General features: G+C 42.6%; 1 protein-coding gene and 1 long non-coding RNA gene across 3 annotated transcripts in view; one reads left to right on the top strand and one right to left on the bottom strand.

The window, feature by feature from the left end:
* LOC141058425 (spectrin beta chain, non-erythrocytic 1-like) overlaps nucleotides 1-15067 on the top strand; it is a 172746-nt gene that overhangs the window by 8267 nt on the left and 149412 nt on the right. The window lies entirely within an intron of this gene.
* On the bottom strand, nucleotides 55-13217 carry LOC141058424 (uncharacterized). Its single transcript, XR_012222165.1, has 3 exons — nucleotides 13136-13217; nucleotides 3804-3821; nucleotides 55-1168 (listed from the first exon to the last, which is right to left on the bottom strand). It is a non-coding gene; the product is annotated as an uncharacterized lncRNA (long non-coding RNA).

Below are 15067 nucleotides of genomic sequence, written 5' to 3'. Positions count from 1 at the left end.
GCCTCAAAGACGAAAAACGGTGTAATAAAATGTTTAAAAATATTAGGAAAAAAATCCAACTGAAAATGCTTTATTATGGCAAAAAAATAGGTGAAAAAATACACATAATTGGTATTTCCATGTCTGTAATGCGGTGAGCTATAAAATGATCATATTATTTGCAGGCACACAAAAAAAAAAATCAAGGTCGAATTGCTGTTTTTGTTCATCCCATCTCCCATTGCACTGAGAACATGTGATTTCATAAGATTTATGCAAATTTTGCAAAAGACTTCAAACTCTACGGTGTAAATTATTATTCTACAGTATTTCTTAAAGGGATTGTCCGGAACCTTTTACTAATGACCTATGCTTAGGATAGGTCATCAATACTATATCAGCGATATAGCGATATACTGGTAACAGCTGATTGGCGGGAGTGCGGAGTGTCGCACCACAACGATCTGGCATTGATGACTTATCCTAAGGTTAGGCCATCAATATTAAGGTACCAGACAATCCCTTTAAGCTGTATTTTACCATTCACCTTTCCATGTTGAAGTTTCTATAGTGCGCCCCTCACAGTCAAGGAGACAAAAGGCATGTTTCGCCAAAAAGTGCTTTCTCTGTGACTTAGGGCAGGCATATAAATTAGATGAATGAGGAACAAATCTGCCAATTTTATAGGGATTAAATGACCTTCTAACATGTATGGAGGTGGCCCAATACATCCACTATGGGAGATGTAAGGAAAGAAGTATCTGATTGATTTAATTTTAACATTTCACGAGTGATAAGTGACCAAAGGAATCCGAGCACAGCTTGTTCCCTTCTCTCTTTGGAGAACCCACATATGCTCGGCCAAGCCCGGTGTGCATGTGCGAAAGGGTCAGGAGAAACAGCTATAGTAGTAGCCATGCAAGTTATATGGCAAGTTATATATGCAGAAAGGCAGATGGATGAGGTCCCTTCAGCTATATGTGACCTGCCAGCCTCTGTCTAAAGCTTTGCTTAATTGGATTAATGTGACGAGTTCACAGGGATAGCTGGATTTCCATTGAGTGACTCAGCGACACGTCAGTTGTTGACTGATCAACTTTCGAGACGCCACATTTCTCCTTCGTTCCATGTTTGGAACATAGCAGAATGATGTGCGCGAAGCTGGGCAGCCTGTTAGTCCATTGATTCCCTAAAAAGTAGATAAAACCGGGTTTACAAATCATCTGAAATTCATAATGTGTGACATTTAGGATTTATATATGTATTATTTAAATATACATATGTATACAGAGCTCAGCATAAATTAGTACACCCCTTTGAAAAGTAAAATGTTCATCAATTTCACACTGAACACAATAGACTGAGAGTTTCATAGAACAGTGTTTTAACTCATAACATTAAAGATAATAATATATATATATATACTGCTCAAAAAATAAAGGTATCACAAACAGCCTGTTGCAAATGGAATAGTGTTCGTCTTTATTTTTTTGAGCTCTATATATATATATATATATATATATATATATATATATATATATATATATATATATATATACTCCTCAACATTGAAATTGCAACACCAAAAAGGAAAAGTGGTGGGATTATGGAAAGGTAATCACAGGATGGACAGAAATGTTAATTATCTGTACATGATGAAAAAATGAAAATAATGTTTTCAAAACATCCCAATTAATTCAGCCCGGAGTATGAGCGCCACATGCTCAAATCCCGGGACTTACAGCCTCGGCTGCTCTCAGTGACGTTACTAATGGTTGTTTGAGGAAGCTTCTGCTGTTCTGATCATCAAGATCCACTGCTGGCAGCTCCTGTGTAATTCCTGAACAATGCAGATGTGCTCAATGGGAGACAAGTCTGGAGATACTGCAGCCATAGAAGCACATTTAGGCCACACAGGCTGGGCACAATGCCGACTGGTGTTGTCATGTTGAAAGACGGCTTCTGGGATTATTTCACATTCCCTCGTGAAGGTCTTTTCGTGTTGTTTTCCAACGTGGTCTCCAGACTAATCTCCGGCTATTATTGCATCCAAGGCAAAAGCGAGACTTATTGTTGAAGAGGATAGACCTCCATTGCCGTCTTGCTTTGCTCCATGATGACCTCTGAGAGCGGTGGCGTGAGGTCAATGGAGCCCCTGCAGCTGGACGTCTGGCTCATAGCCCAATGTCATGATGGCTTGTGTAGACATTGGCGCCTAAATCCTTACCGTACGTGTACTACGGCGCACAACCAATTTTTTTCAGGTTAAAAACGATGGCCTAAAAGTATCACATAATCACATAGGTTACTCCCAGACTGATAATAATAGACATTGTCTTCTTATTATATACATATAACTTTATTGCATATATCTGGGCCATACATTCAAAAAGTGCCAAATACCTGGCATAACCTGTAATTTACATAAAAGGTCTAACCATGATTAACCCGGACAATGTTTGCTCTTATTTTATTCTTATTGCTCCCGTGAATATTTCTTTTGTGTCGTTTTGTTTTAATCAGCTATACCGTCACATAAAAAATGAACACTAAGGGGAGCAGCAGGAATAAGTTTAAGCCAAAATTCAATTTTGACCTAGTGACGGGAGTTTGGAAGTCTCCAGTGTTAAATTGCATCACTTCTATATTTTATAGAATGACATAAATGTTTAAGCGATTTCCTTTTTGTATGTTACATTGTAATCATTTGTAGGTTATCCTGTTCCACAACAATCACTCATCTCCTCAACATATTGTAGTAAGGTTTCTCCTTGCGGAGAGTGACATGCCAGCTGTGGCTTGTCAAGGTAAGGAGACTTATTCGCCATGCAATGCTCCTCTGGGAAAATAATATGCAAATTGCCTCTTCAGAAAGAAAGAGGACTTTTACTCTACAGCGCCACCTATTGGTAGTAGCGATCCTACAAGTCACAATCAACCCTTTAACGAGTCTTGTAGTATGACTTAGGATACAAGCCAAATCAGAATCTCAATTTGCAACAGCTCGAAACACCGTGTCTGCAAATTGAGATTCTGATTTGGCTTTTATCCTAAGTCATACTACAAGACTCGTTAAAGGGTTGATTGTGACTTGTAGGATCGCTACTACCAATAGGTGGCGCTGTAGAGTAAAAGTCCTCTTTCTTTCTGAAGAGGCAATTTGCATATTATTTTCCCAGAGGAGCATTGCATGGCGAATAAGTCTCCTTACCTTGACAAGCCACAGCTGGCATGTCACTCTCCGCAAGGAGAAACCTTACTTCTTAGACCCTAGTCCAGAGCCTCTCACCTTGCCAAATCAGATCTCATACTTTGCACTGACGAGAGCCAACAGCTCGAAACACCGTGTCTGCAAATTGAGATTCTGATTTGGCTTGTATCCTAAGTCATACTACAAGACTCGTTAAAGGGTTGATTGTGACTTGTAGGATCGCTACTACCAATAGGTGGCGCTGTAGAGTAAAAGTCCTCTTTCTTTCTGAAGAGGCAATTTGCATACAACATATTGTATTTATTTTTATTACATAACACCAAAGTTACGAAATACTCACCTTACAAACTCAACCACCTCTCATTATCTTATTGGTCCCACTCCCTTGTCTACATTTTGACGCATCGATCGTTAGGAGATGGTTATTCCTGCACGTCACGTGTTTCCTTTTCACATCGGTCATGAAATCTATATCTTATTTCTTAATGGTCACGATTAAATCTTCCTCTTTCTACTTTTATCTTAACCTCTTGTTTACACATTGGGATAAAAGTACTTAGACATGAGATTAAAAAAAAACTCTACATATATATTAGAAAAACAATTTACTCACATCCATTCAAGCAGTAACCTGAAAATAAAAAACATACGTGTCCATATTAAAATAAGGACAAGTACACAACAGCATGCCACAATAGCAGTTATAGAGGACTTGTCACCAGGTAAAAAGTGTCCCTTTTTTGCTCTTATTTTATTCCCCCTGCTACCATGAGTATTTTAGTTTTTGTTTTTTATAAATCCGCCGTACGGTTCCAGAGATATGGGTCTTTTTTATTTGGTGCCGAGTAATTATGCAGAGCAGTGAAAAGACACGCCCTTGAGGATCCTGTTAAACACGCCCCTGCGGAAAAGACTATAAAAATTTGCACTAAATAGATGGGTGGATTTAAAGTAAATAAAACAGAATATGCAAGCACGAATAAAGTAGGAGCAAAAACTGGACACTTTTGATTCGGTGGCAAGTTCTCCTTCAATTTATTTATTTTAGCACCATTAAAGAAGTTGTCAATTACTTGGACAATTCCATCTCATACCCCCCGCTTGGCCCCGATAAAATAAAAAAGCTTTATGCTCACCTCTTGTCGCGGCTCCGTTCCAGCAGTGTCGGCACTCGCGGTATCGGGGCTCTCGTGCAATTGTTGTGACACATGGTGCCCGACGCCCAATCCGCTCTGGCGTCACTGTCTCCGCCTTAGGACAAATTGAACATGAAGAGGAAGTCCGGGATCAGCTGATCTCTCACTTCCTCTTTATGTTCAATTTGTCTGAAAGCGGAGACAGTGACGCCAGAGCGGATTGGGCGTCGGGCACCACGTGTCATGCAACCACACGAGAGCCGTGAGGGCCGACACTGTGATAACAGCGCTGGCATGGGAGGTGAGTATAAGCATTTTTATTTCATTGCGGCCAAGCATGGGGTATGAGAAGGGGTTGTACCCTCCATAGCGTTTTACAGACATTATCATCACTGTCCCCATCGGGCTCAAAATCTAGATTCCCTATCAGTGTGTCTTTGGAGTGTGGGAGAAAACTGGAGAACCCGGAGGAAACCCACGCAAACATGAGAAGAGCATACAAACTCCTTGCAGATGTTGTCTTTGTCCTTGAATCCAGGACCCCAGCGCTACATAGGAACAATGCTAACCACTGAGCCACCATGCTGCCCATCTGACCCACCTAAATGACCCGTCTACCACCATCTTTGGTGCAATGATGGACATTTGTTGCTAAAATTACTGGCTCCATTAACAACAACATTTTTAATAGTAAAAGAAAAAAAGATTACAACACGGTGGCTCAGTGGTTAGTACTGTTGCTTTGCAGCGCTGGGGTCCTTGTTTCAAATCCCACCAAGGACAACATCTGCAAGGAGTTTGTATGTTCTCCCTGTGTTTGCGTGGGTTTCCTCCGGGTTCTCCGGTTTCCTCTCACACTCCAAAGGCATACTGATAGGGAATCTAGATTGTGAGCTCCAATGGGGACAGTGATGATAATGTGTGCAAACTGTAAAGCGCTGCAGAATATGTCAGCGCTATATAAAAATAAAGATTATTTATTACAAAGTATTTCACATGGGTAATATCAAAATCTGCCCACCAGATGCCCGGTAGAGAGGGTCCGTACTTTCTGCCTGGAGTGTAGCAATATCACACCCAGATGCGGCTCATAGATAAAGCATCTGTAGCTAGGTGCACTGACACTGGGCGAGGCAGGATAATCGTATCGCCCTGTCGGTAAATAGAAATCTGCAATTATCGCCCTTTACAAGCGATGATGAAACAAGTCCTTCCGTGTTCCATGTACGATGATACTTTGCTAAACATAGAGCTGCATTTCTCACCTAATAAAAACATGCAATAATGTGCAGTAATGAGGCTGCCACAATACCTGTAACTTGCAGTCGGGTAGATATTTTTTTGCAGGAGTTTCGATCGTCTATTGAATTGCAACGATATTATGTATACTTCAGGATATGACAATTATGAAGAGAAGAAAAAAGGAAGGGGGCTCCAAAATATCTAAAATAAAACACTCAGCAGCTCTTGCCTTCTCTGAGTGCAGCGCCGGCTCTCTGCTGCTCTTCCAGTCGCAATGTGTTTGGCTGCAGTGGTGACGTATTATTTCCATTTTTTTAAGAGAATTTTTTCTTAAAATGACCATGTTGCCACTTTTTTGGCCAGATATAGGCAAGAAATCTTTGCACATTCTGTTTAATCAATCTTCGTAATTAAGCCTCATTCCGACATCAACATTTATCATGTACCAGAAAAATTGACCAGTTATTTTGATCAGACTTTGATCAAAGTAGAGACCATCCATTTTTCTCATTAAAAAAAAAGCTTCTCCGCTTTTTCTCATGTGAAATCAGACTGCACTCAGATGCCGTCCGAGTGCAGTCTGATTCTTTTCACCGACCGTTTGACTTGAGTTGCGGATTTTTATCCGACCCTTGGATGAAAGTCAGATATGTCGCCGCAATTTTGTGACAAAGCATCTAAAAGTGGCGTAAAGGAGAGGTGCCGCGGATCTGCACTTACTCCATGAGACTATGCGGAATCCCTGATTGCCAAGTATCTGGATAGCCTTCTGGCCCATATTTTTTCTGTTCTCCTCTGACACTTCTACTCTAAGCCATTAGAAGACAAACCCCAGATGAGTCCAGATGACAGGTTTTATATGAGACCCTATAAAGTACGCCACCTTATATGGTGGTGGAAAAAAGGTGCGTGATCCTCCGCTAAGATCCAGGCAGGATAAATAGCGACAGGATTGTTTAATGGAGGGCCATCGCTGGAGAGGTGGTCACAGGAGCGGCCTGGATTTATAGTATAAACACAGGGAAGTCGTTAAGAAAATATCCAACAAGTGGATTAAACACAAGCAAATATTGGAATGTGCGGATACAACAAGCATTGGCCGGAGAGACTTCTAAGAAGCAGATGAACAATGTATCATTCTATGGAAACATTGCAAATGGGCACAACAGGAACATAAAAGCTTTTTTTTTTAATATTAAATCCATACAATGTATTGCAGCATTGAGTTTCTTGCTATCATTACAATTAGTGATGAGCCAATGTGCTGGGATAAGGTGTTATCTGAGCATGCTCGGGTGCCAACCGAGTGACTTTGGTGTGCTCGAATAATATGTTCCAGTCCCCGCTGCTGCATGTCTCGCGGGCAGGGATTGCTTAACCAATTGCTCTGACTCAGAGCCTATTTGTTTGCATAGAAGTATAAACTGAGCATGCTTACATTTGAGCAAAGGTCATTGTGAAGGGAGGAGGAGGAGGTGAGCTGCCACGTCACCTAATTTGGATGTTGGATACTATGTAATCTCCAGTATATAGAGGTGTTAGCAGTGATTGTACAGGAGGAGGAGGTGAGCTGTGATATCACCAATTGTGTATGATGGATTCTATGTTCTCTGCTGTGTATAGAGGTGTTACTAATCATTGTATAGGAGGAGGAGGTGAGCTGTGATATCACCAATTGTGTATGGAGCATTCTATGTTCTCTGCTGTGTATAGAGGTGTTATTAATCATTGTATAGGAGGATGAGGTGAGCTGTGATATCACCTATTGTGAATGGTGGATCCTGTGTTATCTCCTGTATATAGAGGGGTTATCAGTCATTGTACAGGAGGAGGAGGAGGTGAGCTGTGACATCATCTATTTTGAATGATGGATCCTGTGTTATCTACTGTACATAGAGGTGTTATCAGTAATTGTACAGAAGAGGGAGGAGGTGAGCTATATAAGCTATTGTGAATAGTGGATCCTGTGTGACCTACAATATATAGATGTGTTATCTGTCATTCTATAGGAGGGCAAGGAGGGGAGCTGTAATTTCGGCTATTGTGAATGTATTATGAGCATGCTCCAGCCACTACATAGGATTTGCTCTTTTTAAGGTTACTGCTTGCTGTGTCTCATAGTCATAGCAAGATGGCATGGAGTGGAACACACTCTCTTAGACACTAAAGGTGCAAACGACTCCATTAATAATTCTAGATAAAAATATGCTGAAGGTGTTATATCCATCTATTACTGTCTTGACCTATATTTGATATCAGCACAGAGAGTCCCACATATAACATCAGGGAGTAAGCCATTTATCCAGAGATGTAGTTTTAGTAGACAGGATAAAATAAAAGAGGAAGGAAAGATTGTCTCAACATGACTCTTCAAATAAAGTTTTATTGCAGCGACAGCTGCTCCTGCAATGCGCTGTGCGGGAATAACTGGCGCTGGAATGAAGAGCAGGTGCACCAGAGATGGTGTAAAACGCTGAAGTGCTCTCCAGTCTTTGATATGAGTGCTCCACAACAGGAGCGTACATAGAAATCATGGGGTCTCATCTTATAACAAAAGTTCTAATTTGACACTACTGCCTCCTACAAAAAAATACACAGTACCCTACAGACAAAGTATGATGGTCACAACTCTCTACACAGTATGATGGCCTCCACAACCCCGCCACACACTATAATCTGTGGGGGGCACAACCCTACCACCCAGCATGATGTCATCTACAACCCTACCCCACCATATGATAGCCTCCACAACCCCGCCACACACTATAATGTGTGAGGGGCTCAATCCAACCACCCAGCATGATGTCACCCACAACCCGACCACACAGTATGATGTTACCCACAACCCTACCCCACAATTTGATGGCCTGTACAACCCCGCCACACACTATAATGTGGGGGGGGGCACAGCCCTACCACACAGTATGCTGTTAGCCACAACCCCGCCACACAGTATGATGGCCTCCACAACCCCGCCACACAGTATGATGGCCTCCACAACCCTACCCCAGAGTATGATGGCCTCCACAACCCTATCACACAGCATGATGTCACCCACAACCTTACCCCACCATATGATGGCCTCCATAACCCTATCACACAGCATGATGTCACCCACAACCCTATCCCACCGTATGATGGCCTCCACCATCCCACCACACAGTATGATGGCCTCCACAACCCTACCACCCAGTATGATGGCCTCCACAACCCTATCACACAGCATGATGTCACCCACAACCCTACCCCACCACATGATGGCCTCCACAACCTTACCACACAAAATGATGTCACCCACAACCCTATCCCACCGTATGATGACCTTCACAATCCCACCACACAGTATGATGGCCTCCATAACCCTACCGCCCAGTATGATGGCCTCCACAACCCTATCACACAGCATGATGTCACCCACAACCCTACCCTACCGTATGATGGCCTCCACAGCCCTACCCCACAGTATGATGGCCTCCACAACCCTACTACACAGCATGATGTCACCCCCAACCCTCCCCCACTGTATGATGGCCTCCACAATCCCACCACACAGTATGATGTCCTCCACAATCCCACCACACAGTATGATGGTCTCCATAATCCCACCACACAGTATGATATCACCCACAACCCTACCCCACAGTATGATGGCCTCCACAACCCTACCCCACAGCATGATGGCCTCCACAACCCACCACACAGCATGATGTCCTCCACAACCACACCACACAGCATGATGTCCTCCACAACCACACCACACAGCATGATGTCCTCCACAACCACACCACACAGCATGATGTCCTCCACAACCACACCACACAGCATGAGTTCCTTCACAACCCCACCACACAGCATGATGTCTTCCACAACCCCACCACACAATATGATGCCCTCTACAACCCCATTACATAGTATGATGTCCCTCACAACCCCATCACACAGTATGATGTACCCCATAATCCCGCCACACAGTATGATTGCGTCCACAACCCCACCACACAGCATGATTCCAAACACAACCCTACCACACAGAATGATGTCGTCCACAACCACGATACACAGTATGATAGCCTCCACAACCTCGCCACATTGTATGATGGCCTCCACAACCCCACCACATAGCATGATGTCCTCCACAACCCCACCACACGGTATGATGGCCTCCATAACCCCGCCACACAGTATGATGGCCTCCATAAACCCGCCACACAGTATGATGGCCTCTACAATGCTGACACAGTATGATGGCCTCCACAACACCACCACACAGTATGATGTCTCTCCCAACCACGGTACACAGTATGATGGCTTCCACAACCCCGCCACACAGTATGATGGCCTCTACAAAGCCGACACACAGTATGATGGCCTCCACAACCCTGCTACACCGAGACTCAGAAACAAAAGCTGAATGGTGACAGAGGGAACTGGTTGAACCATGTTCTACCATTATATTTAACTGCAATCATTGACATTGTGATGCCAGGAACAGGGATGGAGCGAACAGTCCCAGACCCCTCTGACTCACGAGCCCCATAGCTGTCCGCATTGCCTACTACTATGAGTAATATACCCCTATTCAAAAACTGCCCCTCTGTTCTTGATTGATGGCTGCATTTGGATGCTGCCTCTTAGAGCAAGGGGATGGAGCCAGTAGCACTTCAGAGTTATGGACCACCTCTGGTGTACTTTTTGGGTTTCGGAATGGCTGGCGCTGGAATGAAGTAATGATTTTAACCTCTATATACGCAGGCACGTTTAGGTAGGTCTCCTATCCATCCTTGACAGTAGTTCTGCACACTCAAATCGTCAGATATGTTCTCTCTAAGAAAAGCTTCTTCCAGTAACATTGCATATACCTGAGCGAATGAATTACAATTAGAGTCACAAGGGAGATCTGTAATCAGCTGTTGGAAAGCAGAAGACCTACAGTGGGGAAAAAAAGTATTTAGTCAGTCAGCAATAGTGCAAGTTCCACCACTTAAAAAGATGAGAGGCGTCTGTAATTTACATCATAGGTAGACCTCAACTATGGGAGACAAACTGAGAAAAAAAAATCCAGAAAATCACATTGTCTGTTTTTTTTTCATTTTATTTGCATATTATGGTGGAAAATAAGTATTTGGTCAGAAACAAAATTTCATCTCAATACTTTGTGATATATCCTTTGTTGGCAATGACAGAGGTCAAACGTTTTCTGTAAGTCTTCACAAGGTTGCCACACACTGTTGTTGGTATGTTGGCCCATTCCTCCATGCAGATCTCCTCTAGAGCAGTGATGTTTTTGGCTTTTCGCTTGGCAACACGGACTTTCAACTCCCTCCAAAGGTTTTCTATAGGGTTGAGATCTGGAGACTGGCTAGGCCACTCCAGGACCTTGAAATGCTTCTTACGAAGCCACTCCTTCGTTGCCCTGGCGGTGTGCTTTGGATCATTGTCATGTTGAAAGACCCAGCCACGTTTCATCTTCAATGCCCTTGCTGATGGAAGGAGGTTTGCACTCAAAATCTCACGATACATGGCCCCATTCATTCTTTCATGTACCCGGATCAGTCATCCTGGCCCCTTTGCAGAGAAACAGCCCCAAAGCATGATGTTTCCACCACCATGCTTTACAGTAGGTATGGTGTTTGATGGATGCAACTCAGTATTCTTTTTCCTCCAAACACGACAAGTTGTGTTTCTACCAAACAGTTCCAGTTTGGTTTCATCAGACCATAGGACATTCTCCCAAAACTCCTCTGGATCATCCAAATGCTCTCTAGCAAACTTCAGACGGGCCCGGACATGTACAGGCTTAAGCAGTGGGACACGTCTGGCACTGCAGGATCTGAGTCCATGGTGGCGTAGTGTGTTACTTATGGTAGGCCTTGTTACATTGGTCCCAGCTCTCTGCAGTTCATTCACTAGGTCCCCCCACGTGGTTCTGGGATTTTTGCTCACCGTTCTTGTGATCATTCTGACCCCACGGGGTGGGATTTTGCGTGGAGCACCAGATCGAGGGAGATTATCAGTGGTCTTGTATGTCTTCCATTTTCTAATTATTGCTCCCACAGTTGATTTCTTCACTCCAAGCTGGTTGGCTATTGCAGATTCAGTCTTCCCAGCCTGGTGCAGGGCTACAATTTTGTTTCTGGTGTCCTTTGACAGCTCTTTGGTCTTCACCATAGTGGAGTTTGGAGTCAGACTGTTTGAGGGTGTGCACAGGTGTCTTTTTATACTGATAACAAGTTTAAACAGGTGCCATTACTACAGGTAATGAGTGGAGGAAAGAGGAGACTCTTAAAGAAGAAGTTACAGGTCTGTGAGAGCCAGAAATCTTGATTGCTTGTTTCTGACCAAATACTTATTTTCCACCATAATATGCAAATAAAATGAAAACAAAACAGACAATGTGATTTTCTGGATTTTTTTTTCTCAGTTTGTCTCCCATAGTTGAGGTCTACCTATGATGTAAATTACAGACGCCTCTCATCTTTTTAAGTGGTGGAACTTGCACTATTGCTGACTGACTAAATACTTTTTTTCCCCACTGTATATGTTGGTTTTGCACAGGGGTCTTTGGTTGGTTGTGTCTGCCATTGGAATGCCACATTGAGACCAGTAGTGGAATAGTCATAACATTTTTGTTTTTGCTAAATATAAGACCTTTAATTCACATTATATTTATTGTTTCATTTTTTGCACCGCTCTTTACAATACAGAGCTCCCACTACCATACAAGAAGCACGTCTGCAATCATCAGATGTTCCAAAGGCTAAAAAATAAGCGGAATCTGTCAACTGCAAAATCTGGATTGGGGGAACAACTTCAATCATCTCCAAATTTGCTATCATCAGCCAGGCATACTAGAGAAAATGCCCTTTGTTCATTCTTGTACCGTGGGCTGATGAATTATTACATATTACAATTATTACATACTTATGACTTGTGTCATAAACTGTTAAACTGTAAAGCGCTGCGGAATATGTTGGTGCTATATAAATAAAGATTATTATTATTATTATATGTATTCTACATTCTTTCCTCTGTGACGTGTCCCGAGTTGAGTTGACCATACACATGAGACGGGTTACCGTTGGCACTTCCATACACATCAGTGTTCGGCTCCCCCATACTCTTATGATACATACCTACATCTTTGGATTTAATTTTTGAAACGTTTAAAAAACAAACAAACAAACAAACAAACAGCATCTCTCTCAATTTTCCCTATGACCATTGTAGTAATCTGATGGTTTCTGTCCTGGAGAGTTCACTTCTCAGGAGTCATCTCATTGTCATCACAGGCAGGATGACAATGATAGGTGACACATTGGTAGATCATACAGGATCCACCATTCACAGATCACCATCTCCTCCTCCTCCCTGCACAATGACTTCTGCACAGATCACAGAGCATGCCCACCACACTCTCCCATATAAGTCCATGAGTTAGTAGGGAGCTCCTGTACCCATCCACTGTGCGGATTATCACAGGGGGGCTGCTGACAGAGCCAGTCATGTCCATAATTTGCGGGACATCACAGGTCCAATAAATTCAGCACTAGTCTGAATTTAGACTTACTTTTATGTCCTGCCGCTGTCTGCTGTGTAAAGTCTCATCAGAAACTCTGGTGTAAAGTTTTCGAGAATCTTCACTCAACAGATACCAGAGGCTGTCACTGGTAATTTGTAAATTAACGTAGTGGAAAAACACCAGACCGACACGGTCATTTCCTAATAGTAGTACTCTGGGCTTTACTCCAACGCAATGGAAAAAACTCACTTATATAAACTAAGGACACAAAAAAGTAGAACAGTAACAGGTATCTGGAAGGGAGATTTAATATTCTTATACTTCCAGAATCAACTGCAGTCGTGTAAAACGTAGAACTGCGGGAATCGAAAGCAGCAATGTTACTTTACAAGTAGATATCAGGCAAGAGATAAGTGGCTGACGACTGCGGCTGGTAATTCCTACATTTTCTCTTTTGCGTTTTACTCACTTTTTCAAACCAGATTCAATGAAAAGTTCCTTATACAAGATTATACTTTTGTAAAGCCATATTGATATAGAATATGTTATCGGCGACTAATTGAGAACATTTAAACTTATACAACAAGACCTTATTTTTAATGGCCACAAAAGAAATCCTTTAAAGAATAACGGAAATTTTTTTTTTTTTTTTTTTTTTTCAATAATTTTGTCCAGTGTGGAAAGTTATGAAACTTTGCAAGTCACTTTGTTAGGGGACTTGTCTTCATTCCTGTAAAGGAAAATGCACATAAGTGGTCTTCAAACCCCTGCTTTTCCCCCAGACTGTTTACTTGGCTTCAGCTGCCTTGATATATAAATGTGCCCATTTGGAGTACAGATGATGGCAGTGATCGGTCAGCACCAGTCTTTTCATCTGAGTGTTCTGCTTATCAGAATAATCTCATGCAGCAACTCATCCCAAGGGTCAGTGAAACACGAGTGCTTAGCTGAGACTTTCCGTGCCTACTCATTTGGAGTACAGATGATGGCAGTGATCGGTCAGCATCATTTCTTCCTCTAAGTGTTGGTGCTTATCTGAACATTCTCCTGCTTCATGCTTATACCCAGAGCTAGTGAGACACAGATGCTGAGCTGATCCTTTCACTGCCTACTCATTTGGAGTTCTGTGATGATGGCAGTGAAAGGGATAGTATCTGTCTCCTCCTCTGAGTGTTGTGCCAATCAGAGCATTTTCTTGCTTCAGGCTTATACCCAGAGTTTGGAGTACAGATGATGGCAGTGATGGGTCAGCTTAGCACTAGTGATGAGTGAGTATACTCATTACTCGAGATTTTCAGAGCATGCTCGGGTGATCTCAGAGTATTTGAATGTGCTTGGAGATTTAGTTTCTGTTCCCTAGCTACATGATTTGCGGCTGCTAGACAGTCTGAATACATGTGAGGAATGCCTGTTTGTTAGTAAATCCCCCACATGTATTCAGGCTGTCTCGCAGCTGCAAATCATGCAGCTACGGGGACAGAAACTAAATCTCCGAGCACGCCAAAATACTAGAAGGACACCCGAGCATGCTCTGGAAATCTCGAGTAAAGAGTATACTCACTCATCACTAATTAGCATCTGAATCTCACTAATTCTGGGGATAAGCCTCTGTAGGTGATTGCTCAGATAAGCACAACATCCAGAGGAAGAGACAAGTGTTGACCCATCACTGCCATCATCTGTACTCCAAAGGAGTACTTTCTAATATCTATGCAGCAGAAGGCAAGCAAATAGAATTGGGAAAAGCGTTGGTTTGGAAACCACTTACCGTACATACATTTTTTTTTTGCAGATTATAAAGTGATTTGCAAAGTTTCATAACTTTCCATGCTGGAAAAAATGATTAAAAAAGGTTTAGACCTGCGGATAGTCTATGTATTGTGGTCCGTGCTTGGACCAAGTTTCTTGGACGTCTGCATGAGTCCTTAGGGTACATTCATGCAACCATATTTTACAGCCAGAATTCCCTACCTAATCGCT

Source organism: Dendrobates tinctorius, unplaced genomic scaffold (genome assembly GCF_039654945.1).
Source record: "Dendrobates tinctorius isolate UK_male_01 unplaced genomic scaffold, ASM3965494v1 ptg000211l, whole genome shotgun sequence".
Classification (NCBI taxonomy): domain Eukaryota; kingdom Metazoa; phylum Chordata; class Amphibia; order Anura; family Dendrobatidae; genus Dendrobates; species Dendrobates tinctorius.
Note: the sequence above shows the minus strand (reverse complement) of the source record. Positions and strands in the feature narration are given on the sequence as shown.